This window comes from Ictalurus punctatus, chromosome 6, assembly GCF_001660625.3.
Source record: "Ictalurus punctatus breed USDA103 chromosome 6, Coco_2.0, whole genome shotgun sequence".
Lineage (NCBI taxonomy): Eukaryota > Metazoa > Chordata > Actinopteri > Siluriformes > Ictaluridae > Ictalurus > Ictalurus punctatus.
In genome coordinates this window covers 17,473,108-17,487,800 of record NC_030421.2, presented here as the reverse complement: position 1 = coordinate 17,487,800, position 14,693 = coordinate 17,473,108, and the positions used below count along the sequence as shown (strand labels likewise).

Below are 14,693 nucleotides of genomic sequence, written 5' to 3'. Positions count from 1 at the left end.
AATGACTTGACTAAAAACATTGTATAATTTTGAAATGAAATGTCTATGAACCAGTGTACAATATTTGATCTTTGCTATGATCACCATTTTCAGACGATATCATTTAAATTCTCATTAAGTTACAGTAGCTCAGCTCTTTTTGCCATTCTTGCCCAGCTTCACTTACATATTACCCCTGCCCACCTTACATCTTCTAATCTCACACATATAATAAGTTGTGAATTGTTTTAAGGTGAGTATTTGTTTTTCACATTTATGTTCACATGTGAGAGTACAGTGTGTACAGCGTGTGTGGTCTACATGAACATAATCAGTATGTAGGTCAAGCATAAAAACTGTAGGATGCCTTTGAGCTGTCTGAATTTTGTCATCACACTTCAACATCTAAAAATGACCTCTATTGTTGACTTTACCACTCAAAAATAGGAAGGCTTTTTTTGGTAGCCAGTGCTAACACATCAGTAGGTTTTTTTTTTTTTTTTTTAAACGTATTGCATTTCTAATTTTTTTCACTAAGTTCTAAACAGATGTAAAGTCCTTTGTAAACAGTTAAATTAACAGAATGACTGAGACAGATATTTGAAATGTTTTGTCTTTTGTGTTTAAGTAAGAAAATATAAGAATTATTATTCATTTTGGACACTGAGGTATTATGATTTGTTTTCTGTTGCATTGTACTGAACTACCACTTGTGCTTGCTCTAGATTTTATTCTACTTTTAAAGAAACTCTTCTACTTCAGCCACTACAGTGTGTGTAAGCCTCATCTTTATCATCATCACCATCATCATCATCACCACCACCATCACCACCATCATCAGATCAGGATGCTATGTTTGGTGGTCGTCTGGTTTCTTTCATCTAGTGCAGGCACTGTCTTTAGTGATTGTTTTGGTATGGTTTTCTCTGAGGGACTAACATGATTGAATTGGAGAATTTGAGCAAGGAGTGTATTTATTGTATTGCTCGTTAATTAAGATTTTACTGTAGCGCAGTGTAGCTCAAAAGGCATTTATATACTTTGGTTACAATTCTTATTTCCAATTATAAATGTACTTCAATAAGTTTAAGGTGATACGAGTATAGAATTAAACATTGTGGTGAAACATGAATTCCTTACATTTCCTTACAGGGCACTTTGGTGCTGAATAATTTTATATGCCAAATATGTCTGACATAGCTGAAAAACCGCAGCAGTTACCAGAAATTAACAATAAAGTAGTTTATTCAATCTACATTAACTGGGTTATATTGGAGACATCGGTTGTGCATCAACATGTCTTATGCTGGTATAAATACACACAGTGTACTCATATGTATACAGTATCTCACAAAAGTGAGTACACCCCTCACATTTTTGTAAATATTTGATTATATCTTTTCATGTGACAACACTGAAGAAATGACAATGTAAAGTAGTGAGTGTACAGCTTGTATAACAGTGTAAATTTTCTGTCCCCTCAAAATAACTCAACACACAGCCATTAATGTCTAAACCGTGGCAACAAAAGTGAGTACACCCCTAATTGAAAATGTCCAAATTGGGCCCAAAGTGAAATATTGTGTGTGGCCACCATTATTTTCCAGCACTGCCTTAACCCTCTTGGGCATGGAGTTCAACAGAGCTTCACAAGTTGCCACGGGAGTCCTCTTCCACTCCTCCATGAAGACATCACGGATGTCGACTACACCTTCCGTTTGAGGATGCCCCACAGATACTCAATAGGGTTTAGGTCTGGAGACATACTTGGCCAGTCCATCACCTTCACCCTTCGCAGTGGTCGTCTTGGAGGTGTGTTTGGGGTTGTTATCACAAAATTGGTTTTCATTACAGAAAAGTGCAAACATAAGAGGCCTCTGAGCAAATAGAAATTGGTGTTGAGCTTGTAAGTTTTTACTTCCATATATATATATTTTAAAACATAGCGCTGTACACAAATCTTAGGTGCATGTAAAGCAATTCTGTTAAGGTAAGATGACCTTAAATATAAGGAAATGAAATGTTTACATATGAAAAATGTACTAGGTAGAGTAAATGAGGAAACTGGTTGGGTAAGCATTTCCGTACATCCAGAAAACCTGCAGCAGTTATTTTGTGAACCTTGCTCTTTTCTACTGACACAGTAATGCAGAGACCCTAAACTCCTAAGACAAACTTATAGAATTATCGATAAAATTAGGATGACTAAGACCTTTTCACTGTACTGTTAATACCTTTATACCAGAGCAATGTTGAATTCTCGATTCTGATTGGCCAGAAGGTGTTCATTTGTTTTCTATAACAGAAAAGCTGACAGTAATGAAAATCAGTTTTATATTAAATGCACTCATTCTAATACACTTACACAGGAACTTTATACTGAGACATAATTGAGCGTGAACCTTTAGTGATTGATATTTAAAATTCAGATTGCAGTATTATTTCTTTTCCTGCTGTGTAAATAGGCAAAAGAAGATTTGAGATGAGATGATTTCACTCTGAGATGACAACTTCCTGTGTAAGTTTCCCACCATGAACTCACTTGGTTATATGACCCCCGCCCTTTCACTCATTCTAACTGATATAGTCAACTCAAATTATGGTGTAGTCAAGCTACAATTAATTTTTATTTTATTTTATTATTATTATTATTTTTTACCTTTTTGTTTTTTCCACATCTCTACACCTTGACAAGCCTGAATAATGTTGCCACTGGCTACAACTTTGGATCCTGAGCAATAATTGTCAATGCTTTACAGAGTTGCACTTCCTTCTAAATAAACCTTTCTATGATGCTCATAATGAACGGACATATAAACATATAAACTGACATCGAAACATATAGAATGTATGCCCTATTAGTGTACAGTGAAATCTGGATTTTGAAACCTTTGAATGTCTTTGAGGAAGCAGACTATTGTATGGTTGTGTTGTGTATTTATGTATTTATGTTTAATTGCTCAAATATGTCAGTCAAATGCTAATAAAAAATAAAAAATTAAGAATAAATGTCTCAGTCATATCTATTTGTAAATTTTTAATATTTAAGCCCCCCTTATATGATTAATTAATTTAATGAAAAATACTGCAGTGTTGTGGCTTTACATGTCAAAAATAGTAGAACATATCTAGTTAGTCTGATATGGTGAAAAACAAGTTATCATAAATTGGTATTAAAATATAGAATTTTTAAGATATTTAAATAGAAGAGATATAATAATGATGCACTTTATCAAGATTGACATTTTCATGTGCTATTGTGCCAGTCGTTAATGCTACAGGAAATGTGTGGGTGATGGTAGTAGTGTTTCGGAACCACTGACACTTAAGGTCTTTACCACAAGATAAGGCCAGCATTTTCCCCAGAACTCTCATTTTTAAAAACAGAATGGTCAGCAATCATAGAGGTGTAAGAGCCAGAGTAAGGTTTTTTTTTTTTCCTTCTAATTTGTAAAAAGAAAAAAATGTTTCAAATGCTGCATTCTGCAGATTCTTGGTCATTCAGTAGGTATTTTAAAAAGTATGGTGTTTTTTTTTCTTTTTCTTTTTTTATAGTATTGTAGATGATGTGGGCTACTCAGAGGAAGTGGGTTCATGGTGAAGGTTTTGTATTTCTATGTGCACTGTATGTATTTTCAGTGGCTATGCTTGATGTGCAATTATGCACATGTGGAAAGTTTGTTTACTTTTCCTTTTAGGTCAGAACAAATAGCAAATGCAATGCTAATACCCCATATAAATGTCGATTTCTTTCTTTAATTTGCAACTAGAACTTAATAACCTAGCAACTCAGTACATATCCATATTCATACCTTTGTTATAAAATGCTAATTAAAAAAATTATTATATTCCCATAGGCATAGGGGTGAAAGGTAGTTGTGATGACTTACATTCTACATGTGTTCAGACAGCTGGTGAGCCACTACAGGATAGTGGATCATAAAAAGCAGAGAGCAGAGACCAAAGTATGCATTGGCATCTCTACATAGGTTAAATTTAGGTGTCTTTTTTGTGGGGTTTTCTTTGGTCTTTTAAGCTGTCATGGTGATGGGTTTGAACCACACTGAACCACTCAACATGTTTCAACCACTTCTGTTTATGCACTATGCAGTGACTCACCCCTCGTTCTGCCATGCACATATGTTTTATTTATAGTGCTTTTAATACACAAGTAAACACCGAAATAACATAATGCGCATAAGATGGCATGATTAGTTAAAAATTATGAGATTTAACATACTGTATGTATTACATGAATAGGTGTATTTTGACTTCACTGAGAAGCTACTGTAGGTACAGATCTGTTGGGGGAAAGCATTCCAGAGTTTATGTGCATGTGCTTTCATCTGGGTTCTTCAGGTTTCTCCTAACTGTTAAAACCATGCTAGTAGGTAGGTTGAGGATTTTCAATTGTGAATGAGTGTGTGTGTGTGTGTGTGTGTGTGTGTGTGTGTGTGTGTGTGTGTGTGTGTGTGTGTGTGTGTGTGTGTGTGTGTGTGTGTGTGTTTGTGTATGCTTGATGCCCTGTGATGGATTGGCGTCCTGTCTATGGTGTATTCCAACCTTACACCCAGTGTACCTAGGACAGGCTCTGGATCCGCCACCTTCAGCGTACTGACGATGAATGAATGATGGCAGGCTACAAAATCATGGATAACAGTCACAACATCACAAAAGACAAGCAAGATTCTGGAAATATCATGGTGAAAAGTACAGTTAACTTGCTATTGGCCTAATTTAACTGACTTTGAAATCCAGTGAATTATGTACCAAAATTTTTGTTTTCTTTGTCTTTTTTGAAGAGACATGGATTTTGTAGTAATCACTCCCTTTACTCAGACAAATGTGATGGGCTCAATGATAGTGCTATAGTGCAAATGTTTTGGTCCATATCTCAAGAACTGTAATTCCTACTTTCAAAATAATTTTTTTCTTATACATTACATTAAGCCAAACTGATCTACAGTAGACATCACACTGTAGTTTCTGCTATGACAAATTTTTTGCCAATTCACATAAAATGCAAAACCTAATTTTGCCCATTAGTTCTAGGATTTCTTTTTGCTAATCTTCACAATATTGGTTTCAAACTACTCGGGAGAGTTTGGGGCTCAATAATTATTTGAAAAATACATGTTGAGATTTATAAGCGATATTGCCACCACCTGTCAATCAGATCTAAGGAGGCAGAGCTGATTTACTCAAATAGCTGTATTTGTTATATTCTTGGTTGGTCATATGATTGTTTTTTTTTTTTTTTTTAGTTCTGCTGCATTTTGGATTTTTAACTGTCACTGAATTATTTCAAAAACATAGTTGTCTTCAGCCAATCAAACTTCAGCTGGCATTGAGCTATTGACATGAAACTTGATGAAGTATGTTCATATAAGTGAATGGCAAGAACTGGTTGCTGGGGGTGTTATTTGTGCTTGGACCCCACAGATATATACAAAATTTTATATTGTATGTGAGGCAGGTAGGAGGGGAGTGGACGGTTCAGTGCTAAAGGTTCAGGTTCATCTGCAAAAAATACTGGACACAATTACTGTGGGTACAAGTTGTGAATCCGTATATTGTGTACACGAGTTTGTACACTGGTTCACTAAACAGTGGGACACTGATTACTCATATCTCCTTTCAGCATGACTACATACTCACATTGTAAAACATCACCAAAAATTAAAAGCTTAAAAATATTTTAGTTTTATATGTCATATAAATTTGTTAGCTTAATCACATGTATTTCTGTCATATGTCAAGCAGGATCATAGGCAAACTAGTGGATTAAAAAAAAAAAATTAAACACTTAAAAGCCGTAGACTCAAACAACCTGTAAATAGATCACCAAATAAAGTAAAAAATTGCTAAAGTAAGTAATCATTTAAGAACAACAACAACAGCAAGCTACTTACATTTGTAGCCAAAGTTGGCTGAGAGTCCGTCCCTTTTTTTTTCATGCTGAGAGGCTTCAAAAACATGGCGTCATTTCCAGTAGAGGAACATAGTGAGCATCGATGCTCCCTGGTTTTTGTGGGCATTGTGGGATTTTTTAGGGAGTGAATGTTCCAGTGCACAGTAAGGATTCTGCAATTGAAACAACCCTTAAAATAATGATAATGATAATGAGTCTTGATTGGTCATATATACAGTGCATCTGGAAAGTATTGACCACGCTTCACTTTTTCCACATTTTGTTATGTTACAGCCTCATTCCAAAATGGACTAAATTCAATATTTTCCTCAAAATTCTACAAACAATACCCCATAATGACAACATGAAAAAATTTTGTTTGATATTTTTGCAAATTTATTAAAAATAAAAACCAAAAAAGCACATATACATAAGTATTCACAGCCTTTGCTCAATACTTTGTTGAAGCACCTTTGGCACCAATTACAGCCTCAAGTCTTTTTGAGTATGACGCTACAAGCTTGGCACACCTTTTTTTTGGGCAGTTTCTCTCATTCTTCTTTGCAGGACCTCTCAAGCTCCATCAGGTTGGATGGGGAGCCATTTGGTACAGCCATTTTCAGATCTCTCCAGAGATGTTCGATCGGGTTCAAGTCTGGGCTCTGGCTGGGCCACTCAAGGACATTCACAGAGTTGTCCTGTAGCCACTCCTTTGTTATCTTGGCTGTGTGCTTAGGGTCGTTGTCCTGCTGGAAGATGAACCGTCACCCCAGTCTGAGGTCCAGAGTGCTCTGGAGCAGGTTTTTATCAAGGATGTCTCTGTACATTGCTGCATTCATCCTTCCCTCGATCCTGACTAGTCTCACAGTACCTGCCACTGAAGAACATCCCCACAGCATGATGCTGCCATCACCATGCTTCACTGTAGGGATGGTATTGACCAGGTGATGAGTGGTGCCTGGTTTCCTCCTGACATGACGCTTGCCATTCAGGCCAAAGAGTTCAATCTTTGTTTCATCCCATTGAGAGAATCCTTCAGGTGCCTTTTGGCAAACTCCAGGCAGGCTGTCATGTGCCTTTCACTGAGGAGTGGCTTTCGTCTGGTCACTCTACCATACAGGCCTGATTGGTGGAGTGCTGCAGAGATGGTTGTTCTTCTGGAAGGTTCTCCTCTCTCCACAGAGACACGCTGGAGCTCTCTCAGAGTGACCATCGGGTTTTTGGTCACCTCCCTGACTAAGGCCCTTCTCCCCCGATCGCTCAGTTTGGCCAGGCGGCCAGCTCTAGGAAGAGTCCTGGTGGTTCCAAACTTCTTCCATTTACAGATGATGGAGGCCACTGTGCTCATTTGTACCCTTCCCCAGATCTGTGCCTCGATACAATCCTGTCTCGGAGGTCTCCAGACAATTCCTTGGACTTCATGGGTTGGTTTGTGCTCTGACATGCATTGTTAACTGTGGGACCTTATATAGACAGGCGTGTGCCTTTCCAAACCATGTCTAATCAACTGAATTTACCACAGGTGGACTCCAATCAAGTTGTAGAAACATCTCAACGATGATCAGTGGAAACAGGATGCACCTGAGTTCAATTTTGAGTGCCATGGCAAAGGCTGGGAATACTTATATATATGTCCTTTTTTTGTTTTTTATTTTTAATAAATTTGCAAAGATTTCAAACAAACTTCTTTCTTCGCATACCCCAGCATGTTAGGAAGCTGTGGTCAGAGTGCAGGGTCAGCTATGATACAGCGCCCCAGGAGTAGAGAGGGTTAAGGGCCTTGCTCAAGGGCCCAACAGTGGCAGCTTGGCAGCGCTGGCGCTTGAACCCCCAACCTTCCTATCAGTAACCCAGAGCCTTAACTTCCAAGCCACCAACCCCCAAAATGGCTGACTCTCTGATCAGTGCCCTGACTACTGAACTGGTCAGCTGGTTGAGACATACCCCATGAAAAATGGCACCAAGAGGGAATATGTAAATGAGAGAATCAAGAACTGATGCTTGTGAAACTCCTTTGGAGATTTAAAATTGCATAGTCATTTGTAATTTTTAGAAAGGCACACAATATTGTGCAATGAGCAGAAACCCAACTTTAATGGTTTCATTTTAGACTTGGTCATGTATTCAGGGCCACATGCACGCATACAAAGAATGCTTACTTCTATCCCAGGACTGCTTGCGTATAACGACTTCTAAGGATCAGTATTAGTGGATACCCATTTGTTTTGCTGCTTCCCTTTAACTGTATCACGCGTTATTTGTGAAGTTTGCAATTCTTTGTTGTAATTTTGTATCTTCAGTGAACGGAGTGTTGTATTTTATCTTCAGTAAACAGAGACAAGACCAGTTGGCCAAGAAAATTCTTGTGTCTTATTGGCTGACTGATCTCAATTCTGCCAAACCCCTATAATTTTTTATTTAATCTTGTAGTTTACTTGTACATGTGTTTGTTTTAATTCTGTAAATACTTTAGATATAATACATAATTTGCAGGTGTAGGAAATGATTCTTTGCTAAATTTGTTTTTAGACTTTAAAGAATGAATGAATGAATGAATGAATCAGAAACAGTGGTATGTTTTAATCTGAGTGTAAATTTATCAATAAACAAAATTTCCCGTCTCTCACATTGCAGTTCATCACAATTTATGTATATATATATATATATATATATATATATATATATATATATATATATATATATATATATATATATATATATATATATATATCAGCTTTTAGTACTGGCTTTACAAAAATCATTACATAACAGACGATGAAATTAAACAATTCAGAAAAGCACTTCCATGTTCTAGTCCTCCTTTTGGAAGGCTCACGAGTTGGAATCCTCTTATGGCTGTTTTAGCAAAGGGTTTTCTCTCTGTATCCCCCTTACAGCTTTTTTGAAAAGCCCTTCATTCATTTTTCTTTACATTTAAATGAAGTTATTTTTCACCACATTTCCTTTACAGGCTTATCTTTTTCCCCAACTGATTAACAAGTAATCGGTACTTAAATTTTCACACTGAGATACGGTGTTGGCAAAGTTACAAATAAATATAAAAAATCTGTGTTGAAATTACTGGCTTATACTTTTCCTTAATTGGTGTCAATTGACATTTAATTAAATTTGCAATTTTATTACAGTTGAACAGTAAAACTATTTCAGAATTTGTATTGAGCAGTAACAGTCTTGATGTCATATGTGAAAAGCATATGATGCTTTGTGCTATATTGTGATGTATCGTAATACATACAGTATATGAGGTAGACAACAAAACTCAGCCCTAATATATATAGGCTATACATTGCCAACATGCTGCACCTATTTATTCCAACTTCAAGCACTGACAGAGTTGAAAAATATGACAAATTATATCATAAACACTTTTTAAGGCATTAGACAGGCTAATGATACCTAGTTACACCAAACAAACCACTTTTATTTATGACTACACCACTGGGATAATGAAGTTGAAAAGCAACTACCTTCTTTAATAACAAAAGACCCATGTTTGATACAGCCTATATGCCAGATATTTGTGATTAACATGAGAACTATTGTTGTGATAAGCATAAGCATATAAAATAGCAACTCTTTGGATCTTTGCAAAACCTAGTGAAGTAATTTAACAGTTTGCTGTGAAATGGTACATGTGACAACCTTCTCTTCAGGATGTGGTAAGCACTGCAGTTACTCAGAAAGCTGTCATGGACATACAACAACCACAGCATTTGAAAGTGTGTTATGTTGGTCTGGCTTTTTATTTCACAAGTTAAAATACAATGATTAGTTTTTTATTCAAATGAGCTGGAAAGGAATCATTTCTGCTTAGCACTTTTTATACAGAGGTCCTGAAGCACCCAAAGCTTTATGTATTTAATACATCATATTAATTATCACTTAGCTTACATGTTTGAGCAAATCTGGAAAAAAGACAGAAAAAAAAAACGCCTACAGCTGCCATGAGTCGGGTCTGAAGTAACAGTGCAGGACATTTAAGTGTAGGTGAAGATGTAGGAGGTGTATGTCTCTGCTTTGAAGTGAACATTAAAGATGGTTGTCAGTATCAGTGGCTCCATAAAGGGCAACTGATGTAACACAATACTCGGGTGAAAAACAGCCTTAGGACTCTCAACTCATGATCAGATACTAGACTGTCAAACGAGCATGAGTGTCACAGCTGTAAGGAGAAAATAATGCAGAGTTCGTAGTATTTTCTCCATTATACATTTCTCACTCACTCACTTTCACTGTGTTTTATCCTGGTCATGGTGGATCTGGACCCTGTTCTGGAAACACTGGGTGTGAGGATGTAATACACCCTGGATGTGACACCAGTCCATCATAGTGATTGTTACATTACTCAGTGTTTGAAATTGGGCCTTGTTACATTTAAAAATGTAAAATTAGAACCAATGACCTACTTACCAGAGGAAAACAACACTATTGGTTAAACTGTGAAAGCTGATTTGTTTGATACAGTATTCTCAACGAGTTGTTCTTTCCTACAGTGTGTTGCAGCTACACAGATGTGTGACCACAGAGAAAATCAAAGAGAGAATCCTTTTTTATAGGCCATAGCTTATAAATATCATTTAATAAATAGTGACTTCTGTTGTACAGTCAATATCATTTGTATATGAACCATGTCTTAAATACACAGTTTCCTGATTCAGTGTGACCCTGCTCTTTGTTAGAAACATGATTACTTACAGTCTTATTATTTAGTCTACAGTTGTATTTTGGCACTTATCGTTGTATGCTGCAATTACGCACTACAATTTTTGTCATCCCCATGTATTGTGTGCCCTGAGGTCAGTATAGAAAACTTTCTGTTGCAAAGTATACTTAATACTGTAAAATTATTACCTTTTTTTTCTCTCCATTTTTGAGTCACATATGCTATATCATCATTGTTATTGCAATTGACTGAATATTATATTGATTGATTGAGTGAGTGATTCATTGATTCATTCAATCATTCATTTTTTCACATTTTTTACTGTTAGAATCTGTAACTGAAATGGACTTAATTAGGATCATATGTTATGAATCTACAAATTAGAATCAATACAGTTGACAAAATTATTGTCTAAATTAGCTAATTAGATAACTATTTAAATTGAATCTACCTGTGTGCAATTAAAGTGTCACATGATCTTAATATAAATAAACCTGTTCCTTGAAGCTTGTTCCTTGAGTTTGTTAGAACATACATAAACAAACAACCAACCCAAGGACACTTCAGCATGTGGTGTCACGTGGGCCAGAAATTGAACCGCCAACCCTACAATTAGTGGACAACCCACTCTACCACCTGATCCACAGCCGCCCCAAAGAGAAACAGTCGAGAAGACTGTATCATTACACATATGGAAGAAATGGCAAAAGCCAACTCATAAAGGTAAAAGACACATTTCAGCTAATTTCTAATACTTCTTTTGACATTGTATGTTTAGTAAACTCACGTGAGTCAAGGGTAAAATTTGAAGTGCAGTTGTTAATTAAGAAAACATTTCTATGACATTTCTTCTTCTACATTTCTACTAATACAAGTTTCTTCTAAAAAAAAATGGCTGAAATGACTCAAGCAACAACATGTAAATAGTCTGTTAGAAGGACAGAGCCAATCAGCAGTCACATCAATGATGTTGAGTAACTTTCATATGCAGGGACTCATCAGAAGTTGCAGCAGGCCACATACAGCATGTATGTTCAAGTAGGATTTATAAGTAATAGTTAGATCTTGTTGTTCATTTTCATTTTAATAATAAATTAATAAAACAATCAATTTAATTAAATGTGTTATTTATTCAGAACAAAGAATAGTAAAGTGAACTTTGGCATTACCATTTAAGAACAGAAAGGTTTACTTGGTCTAGAGATTTCTAACCACTTCTGTTATGTCTAAATTTGTCACTGCTGGACCTCCTCCTGTAAACTGTTTTTGTGAAGTGAAAATGTTCTTAGCTTCCAAAAAAGGGTTATACCCCAAACCCTTTCTGATGGGGAAACACTCGATTATAGAGTTCTACCAAAAACCATTAAGGGCTTCTAAATAAAGAGTAGAAGTAAGTGTACTTAAGAGATTATAAAAGTGAGAGAATGTGTTTATGGTGAGAAACTAACACAGGAAGTTAAAGTCTCACTGTGATGGAACTCAATCTCTCACTGAGTTCAGTGTCAGTGAACTTCAGAGTTCAGTGTCAGCCTCTGCCTTGCATAATAATCTACACAGACTATGATGTGGTTAAACCATTACACCACTGACTTGTTAGTCTCAATCCAGTGTCTTTTCTGCAGGGCTATACCATGACAAGCTCAAATAATACATAAATTATGTAAACATTTCTGTGTATTTCATTTGTATGTATATTTAATTTAATGACAATATCAAATGTTTATTTTTATTTATAATCCCATTAATATCTGACTAAAATATAATATTTGTAGTAATAGACATTTAGTAAAGCAACACATGGAAATTTAGTATACAGTGCCCTCCGCTAATATTGGCACCCTTGGTAAACATGAGCAAAGAAGGCTGTGGAAAACTGTCTTTATTGTTGAACCTTTTGATCTTTTATTATTATTATTATTTTTTTTAAATCACAATGCTCTGCTCTCATGGATATCAAACAATTGCAAACACAACACAGGTTTATCAACATTTTTTTTTTTTAAATTTAAATGTCGGTGTGCAACAATTATTGGCACCCATTTAGTCAATACTTTTTGCTACTTCCCTTTTCCTAGATAACAGCTCTGAGTATTCTCCTATAATGCCTGATGAGGTTGGAGAATACATGGCAATGGATCTAAGACCATTACTCCATACAGGATCTCTTCAGGTCCTTCATACACTAGTGGACTCTCCTCTTCAGTTCACCCCACAGGTTTTCTATGGATTTCAAGTCAGGGGACTGGGCTGGCCATGGCAGGACCTTGATTTTGTGGTCAGTAAACTATTTTTGTGTTGATTTTGATGTATGTTTTGGATCATTGTCCTGCTGGAAGATCCAACCACAGCCCATTATAAGATTTCTGGCAGAGGCAGTCAGGTTTTCATGTAATATCTGTTGATATCTGATAGAATCCATGATGCCATGTATCCTAACAAAATCTCCATGTCCTCTGGCAGAAAAACAGCCCCCAAATATTAAAGAGCCACCACCATATTTAACCCTGGACATGACATACTTTTCCATATGGCTACCTCTCTGTGTGCGGCAAAAACATCTCTGGTGTTTATTACCAAAAAGCTCTATTTTGTGTTCATCTGACCATAGAATCCGATCCCATTTGAAGTTCCAGTTCCCAAGTTCTAGTGGTGTCTGGCAAACTGAAGACGCTTGAGAGTAGAGGCTTTTTTCTTGAAACCCTTCCAAACAACTTGTGGTGATGTAGGTGACTTTGGATTGTACTTTTGGAGAACTTCTGACCCCAAGACACAACTAACTTCTGCAGTTCTCCAGCTGTGATCCATGCTGATTTTTTGCTCACTTGAACCATCCTCTTCATAGTGTGTTGAGACAATATAGACATGTCCAATTCCATGTGGATTCATAACATTTCCAGTTGACTGAAACTTCTTAATTATTGCCCTGATTTTCTTATTGCCACTTCTCATTTTGTGAAGCTCACCAATCTTATATATATATATATATATATATATATATATATATATATATATATATATATATATATATAAAAAATTTATATATATATATATATATATATATATATATATAATTTAAATATATATATATATAATTTAAATATATATATAAATATTTTGATAAACCTGTGTTTTGTTTGCAATTGTTTGATATTCACGAGAGCAGAGTATTTTTGTGAATTTTTTAACAAAACATCAAAAGGTTAAACAATAAAGAGAAATTCTCACAGCCTTCTTTGCTCATATTTAGCAATTTTACGCTGCAATATTAGTGGAGGGCACTGTATATGTGTGTATGTGTTTATGTGTCTTTTAAAAGCGTTGGCACCATGGATTAAGTCTGCTGAGCATTTCCTCTCTATTTTCACACAGACAAAGTGGACAGATAGAGATGTTATCCAGAACAGAGTTATTAGAGTTTAATTTTGCCCTGCTCTTACATTCTTGGTTATAAAAATGAAATGAACAATTTAGTATGTGTGAACAATCTAAGACATTTATTCTGTGTTCTCATACTTGATTTTGAATATAAAGATTTAACTGCAGGCCCAGTTCTTGGATAGATTTTAGAATATTTTTTATTCATCATCCCATTGCCCCTAAGCTCTGGAATTCACTTCATCATCACATCCGCAACCGGGAATCCATTTCTAGATTCAAAAGTTCTTAAAAAACTCTCTTCAGGCTTGATATTCTCTGTGACATGGTTACATAATATTTAATTATAATGTGTTTGTTTTATGTACCTTTATGGACCTTTTGGGATTGATTTCACCACCAAATAAAGGCTATCATTTTCCCCCATGCATTTATTTGTTTTGTAATCAGTATGTAGTCAGTATTCATGCACTGAATTCAGAATGTCATTGTCGAACAAAGCAAAAACAAGCCAATATTACAAAATACATATAATCTTAACCTTAACATATTTAAACATTGTTGTAATTTCTCTTGCCTTATTTATTCACAGAACATGCATAGGTTAGAGTAAACTGCAGAGGTTTCAGAAAATGTGAGTAAAAATCATTCTTACTGTACACAACTGCGGTCAGTATTTTTCTTATGGGGAAGAGGAGGGGAGCTGCAAGTAAGCTTTCTGTGCTGTTCTGTTTTTTTAACCCA

The 14,693-nt window shown here is 35.7% G+C and overlaps 1 long non-coding RNA gene across 1 annotated transcript; it reads right to left on the bottom strand.

Annotated features, from left to right (window-relative positions):
- Nucleotides 1–1,206: 1,206 nt before the first annotated feature.
- LOC108266947 (uncharacterized) lies at nt 1,207–14,686 on the bottom strand. The gene is made up of 2 exons (XR_006982685.2): nt 14,605–14,686; nt 1,207–6,063 (listed from the first exon to the last, which is right to left on the bottom strand). It is a non-coding gene; the product is annotated as an uncharacterized LOC108266947 (long non-coding RNA).
- Nucleotides 14,687–14,693: the final 7 nt, after the last annotated feature.